General features: G+C 37.9%; 1 non-coding gene across 1 annotated transcript; it reads right to left on the minus strand.

Annotated features, from left to right (window-relative positions):
• Window positions 1-4,739: 4,739 nt before the first annotated feature.
• Window positions 4,740-4,847, minus strand: LOC138990836 (U6 spliceosomal RNA). The gene has a single exon (XR_011466948.1). It is a non-coding gene; the product is annotated as a U6 spliceosomal RNA (small nuclear RNA).
• Window positions 4,848-6,154: the final 1,307 nt, after the last annotated feature.

The following is a 6,154-nucleotide window of genomic DNA, read 5'->3' on the forward strand; positions in this document are numbered from 1 at the left end:
GTGCTTGCTCCCTGTAAGAAAAGCTATGACCAACCTAGACAGTGTATTAAAAAACAGAGACATTACTTGGTCAACAAATGCCCCTATAGTCAAAGCTATGGTTTTTCCAGGAGTCATGTGTGGATGTGAGAGTTGGACCATAAAGAAGGCTGAGCACCAAAGAACTGATGCTTTCTAACTGTGGCGTTGGAGAAGACTCTTGACAGTCCCTTGAACTGCAAGGATATCCATTCAGTCAATCCTAAAGGAAGTCAACTCTGAATATTCATTGGAAGGACTGATGTTGAAGCTGAAACTCCAATACTTTGACCACCTGATGCGAAGAGCCAACTCACTGGAAAAGTTCCTGATGCTGGGAAAGATTGAAGGCAGGAGGAAAAGAAGGTGTCTGGGGACACAATGGTTTGATGACATCACTGACTCAATGGACACGTGTTTGAATAGGCTCTGGGAGATGGTGATGGGCAGGGACGCCTGGCATGCTGCAGTCCATGAGGTGGCAAAGAGTCAGACATGACTGAGTGACTGAATAGCAGCAACAACAGGTATTAAAGTGGTAAAGAACCTGCCTGCCAATATAGGAGATGGAAGTTGAATCTCTGGTTTGGGGAAATCCCTTGGAGAAAGAAATGGCAATCCATTCCAGTATTCTTGCTTGGGAAATCCCATGGACAGAGGAGCCTGGCAGGCTACAGTCCATGGGATCTCAAATACAGTCAGAAATGGCTCAGTGACAATGAATGACATCAAGAACTGACTCTGCAGATTTATTTATTTGATGGACACTTTTCATAAGCAAAATGGCCTAAGTACGCCTTTTACAAAGTAATTAAATATTTTTAGTAAAATGCTTTATGTAAAAACTTGTGTTAACACGTTTGTATTGAAGTTAATAATATCTCCATGTTTCCAAATTGTTTTGAATTTATTGACTTAAAGAAGGTGATACTTCATTGAAATAGCAAGTAGATAATTATAGACATTAGGAAAGGTGTAGCGGATTCTGTAATATGCTTTCTAGGAACTGAAACAGTAAATGACTCCGTTAATATTAATAAACCTTTTGGCAGTTCTCCAGGCTTTTGTGTTCATGTAAAATTGAATTAAGTGAAGTTAAATGCGAGTACTATACAAAAGTCTTCTTTTGTCCTATCTTTCCACACAGTCTGTCTCTCTGTGATTTCTCTGACCGTTAGAATGGTAGTACTGAAAAGACCTAAATTAAAGTTATGATAGTGAAAGCAAAAAAAGTCAACTTTTATGTTTGATTTTAGCCTATACAGACAAAAAAATATATATACATGAAGTTCCTATGCAGTATATCACAGTTACCTAGGTAAATTTGGAAATATGTACAATAATTCATTCTATCAATTTGAGTCTTTCTATATAGTGGAACATAGCAGTCAATTCTAAAGGAAATCAACCTTGAATATTCATTGGAAGGACTGATGTTGAAGCTGAAGCTCCAATACTTTGGCCACCTGATGTGAAGAACTGACTCATTTGAAAAGACCCTGATGCTGGGAAAGATTGGAAAAGGGGATGACAGAGGATGAGATGGTTGGATGGCATTCGGATGGCATCGCTGACTCAATGGACATGAGTTTGAGTAAACGCTGGGAGTTGGTGATGGACAGCGAGGCCTGGTATGCTGCAGTCCATGGGGTCACAAAGAATTGGACATGACCGAGAGACCAAACAACAACAATAATATAATAAAGATTAGGCTCAGTGTGAGAAAGCTAACATACAAAGTCTTGTTAATACAGTAGTTCTGACCAAGGGCCAGGGCCAGGTTTTGGTCATATTGAAAAGTACCTATGATAGAATGGAGCTAAATGTTTTTTTAAGTTAAAGAGGTTAATGACTTTAAGTTCAGCTTCAAAGTGCTGACTAGCATGAATACTAAAATTAGTGCTAATAATAGAATATGGGACATAGATAAAATTGCCTAAATACAAAAATGCATTTAAAAAAAAAATCCAACCTTCTTTTGGGGACTAAATTAAAAAATTGAATTAAATTTCTATTTGAAGAATGGAGAAATATTTATCTATAAATACAATTAGCTATAAAATAGAAACAGCATAATATATTACATAAGATATTTTTGTACATAGCAAATTCAAACAATAAAATATTCTAGCTTTAATTGTAATATATGTTGTTTCTTCATTAATAAGTTAGTTAAATCTTTTACAGAGGTCATTTTTTTATCTGTATGAAAATCATAGTTTTACTTTTAAATGTGAGATGATGGCTATTAACTAAACTTATTATAGTAATCATTTAACATATTAAATCATTATGTTGTACATCTTAAACTTATACAATATTATATATATCAACTATATCCCAACAAGGCTGGAAAAATATAGTTTTTTAAATTTGTTTTAGAAGCCTTCTATCAAGGTACTGAAAGCATTCACCTACGAAAGACAGGTAAAATTAATGCACTGATGCACTTTATTATGAGCTATCAACATTCAGAAAATGAAGATCATGGCATCCGGTCCCATCACTTCATGGGAAATAGATGGGGAAACAGTGGAAACACTGTCAGACTTTATTTTTCTGGGCTCCAAAATCACTACAGATGGTGACTGCAGCCATGAAATTAAAAGACGCTTACTCCTTGGAAGGAAAGTTATGACCAACCTAGATAGCATATTCAAAAGCAGAGACATTACTTTGCCAACAAAGGTTTGTCTAGTCAAGGCTATGGTTTTTCCAGTGGACATGCATGGATGTGAGAGTTGGTCTGTGAAGAAGGCTGAGTGCCGAAGAATTGATGCTTTTGAACTGTGGTGTTGGAGAAGACTCTTGAGAGTCCCTTGGACTGCAAGGAGATCCAACCAGTCCATTCTGAAGGAGATCATCCCTGGGATTTCTTTGGAAGGAATGATGCTAAAGCTGAAACTCCAGTACTTTGGCCACCTCATGCAAAGAGTTGACTCATTGGAAAAGACTCTGATGCTGGGAGGGATTGGGGGCAGGAGGAGAAGGGGACGACAGAGGATGAGATGGCTGGATGGCGTCACTGACTCGATGGACGTGAGTCTGAGTGAACTCCAGGAGTTGGTGATGGACAGGGAGGCCTGTCGTGCTGCGATTCATGGGGTCGCAAAGAGTCGGACACGACTGAGCGACTGATCTGATCTGATCTGATATGATTGCAGACTAAGCATGTCGTTTCTTGACTCCTCGTGGTGAATCAAAGTGATCATAGAATCTGTTTTGCCTCTGATTTTAGCTGTATTACACGCTCTGCAAGTCTGCTGACGTGCTGGTGTAACGACCGGAAGTGCTCGGTTCCCCCTCTCTCGTCCCAGCGGGCCTGTGTGAGAGCTGTCCTGGGTTACGGGGCTTCAGCAGTAAAGGCAGGACAAACCAGGAAGAGATGTCTCACTGCATACAGCACGTTACATCAGTTCCCTGATGGCTCGCTCAGTTGGTGAAGAATCTGCCTGCAGTGCAGACCTGCCTTCACTCCCTGGGTCAGGAAGATCCCCTGGAGAATGGAAGGGCAACCCAGTGCAGAATTGTGGCCTGGAGAATCCCATGGACGGATGAGCCTGGTGGGCTACAGTCCACGGGGTCACAAAGAGTCAGACAGGACCGAGCCGCTAACAGTGTCACTTTCAGTGACATAGGAGTAGAATCACGTATGTATGCCTTATGTTTTTAAAGGAAAAGAGAAGTCAATGTGCGTGTGTTTGTGTGTGTATGTTTGTTTGCATTTTGTCCTGAGGTGCTGTACATTGTTAAAACTTTTTGACAACTCCCACAAATCTCTGTCTTTGTGGGGAAAACATTCATTATTTACCATGTTGAAACTGAAATCGAGAATCTAAAAAAATTGATTGATCAATCATTTGAGTATATTATTAATAACAATGAATACATATATATGTTACATTGTTATATTAATGATGTTAACAGTATATATTGTATTTTTGGTAATAGGTCATAACATATATTAACAATATATTAATTATAGTATAATTATATATTAGTAATCTTTGGTATTATGAACTTGTATTTGGTATTATAAAATTAGTGAACCTCACAGACATCTGAAACATACCTTTTAAAGTAATTTATTTAATTGGAGAATAATTACCTTGCAATATTCTGATGGTTTTTGCCAAGTAAGTTTTCAGTTTGTTACAGAATTTGAATGAGCATGCTGCTAAGTCGCTTCAGTCGTGTCCGACTCTGTGCGACCCCATAGACGGCAGCCCACCAGGCTCCCCCGTTCCTGGGATTCTCCAGGCAAGAACACTGGAGTGGGTTGCCATTTCCTTCTCCAATGCAGGAAAGTGAAAAGTGAAAGTGAAGTCGCTCAGTCGTGTCTGACTCTTCACGATCCCATGGACTGCAGCCTACCAGGCTCCTCCGTCCATAGGATTTTCCAGGCAAGAGTACTGGAGCATAATAAAGGACAAAAGTTGAAATTTATTTACTAGCTTACAATATCTGAGTCCAAAAAGCTCTGAGATATGTTAATATCTTAGCAAAGTTCAGCCGATTTTAATGGGTGATTTACTTTCTTACTACGTTTCCAGTATGAAGGAATATCCTTTTTATGTGTGATCTGCCACGTTCTGTTTTGCCACTGTGATTTTTTGTTCTTTATGTTCACCTTATCCCCTTTTTTTATTTTTACTTTTTAATTGGAGGATAATTGCTTTACAATGTTGTGTTAGTTTCTGCCATACAACAACGTGAGTCGGTAAAATATGGATCGCGTCACTAATCTGTGTGTCTTCCTCGCACAGGGCCATACTAATCTTCACAGTATTGTTCCAATTTTAGTATATGTGCGGCACAAGCAAGCGCCCCTTTATTACTGAGGGAAACAAACATGCCTCTGTTATAAAACAGCTAAGTTTGTTTTCTTGTTATGTTGTATGTTTACTATCAAATACTTTATTGTAATTTAGATGCAATATGTAACCACGTAATGTTTTCAAGCATTCATGATCCTATTTGAAGAGGGTCCATACTTCATCTTGGAGCAGGAAATGGCAACCTACACCAATATTCTTGCCTGGAAAATTCCATGGACAGAAGAGCCTGGCGGGCTAGAGTCCATGCAGCCAAAAAGAGTCAGATGGGACTGAGCATGCATGGACAGGCATGTCTCATATAGTAATTTGTTTTTTCTACTTCCACAGATCCTATCCTGATCTGACAATAGAACAAATGAAACAAAACAACATCTATGGTGTAGCTTTCATGACAGTAACTGATTTTGATATAATACCAGTGGTTACCTGGGAATATCTCCAAGATGTGCTCTTTCATCTTATAAATAGAGGGATGTTAGAAAGAAGTTGACTTATTTGGTATGTTACTACTGGTGAGCAGGAATGGAAGAGATATTTAATCGGAAGATATGCTTAACTTTCCTCTAGCTAAAGCCATAAAGGGAAAATCATATTCATATTGACTTTATTGAATAATATCAATAATTTAAAATTGTGTTTTCTATGCGAAGTCCTTACAGATTTGCCAATACCCTCACTTTTTATAGTATCTTTTAAACTTGGAGAAAATACTGATATGCTTCATATCAAAAGTTTGTCAAACGTTTCTGTATTTATCAGGTCTGAAGAGACTTTGCCTGAAGATAAGAAGCAACTACAGCACAGTACTATCAGTCATTACTGCAGGTATTTTAAATGTTTGCTGATTCACAGTCTTAGCTGAATCTAGCATTTTTTATGCTAATGGTTTTCAATTAGGAAAAGTGCATCAGACTTAAGGAGTTCTATAAAAGCATAAATACCTAAGACCTCCTTCAGTACTCTGAATCTCTTCACTTACATTTTTTTTTACCATTTTCTTGGTATTTACTTGGAATGTTACTATAATTTGAGATATCATTTCTTAAAATGTCTTTTGAAATGGCTTTATTATCTTCTTTACCAAGGCACAGACGTTACCACATTTTCTTTTCATATGAGTATTTTCATGAACTCTCAGAAGACATTTTATGTTTAAGAATTACTGCTAGTAAATCAGATTCATGTGAAATCTGTATCAACTGAAATGTTATTATCATTGTTTTGTTTTGTTTTTTTTTTTGTCACTAAGTTGTGTGTGACTCTGCAACCCCATGAACTGTAGCCCTCCAGGCTCCTCT

This window comes from Bos mutus, chromosome 14 (assembly GCF_027580195.1).
Source record: "Bos mutus isolate GX-2022 chromosome 14, NWIPB_WYAK_1.1, whole genome shotgun sequence".
NCBI lineage: Eukaryota > Metazoa > Chordata > Mammalia > Artiodactyla > Bovidae > Bos > Bos mutus.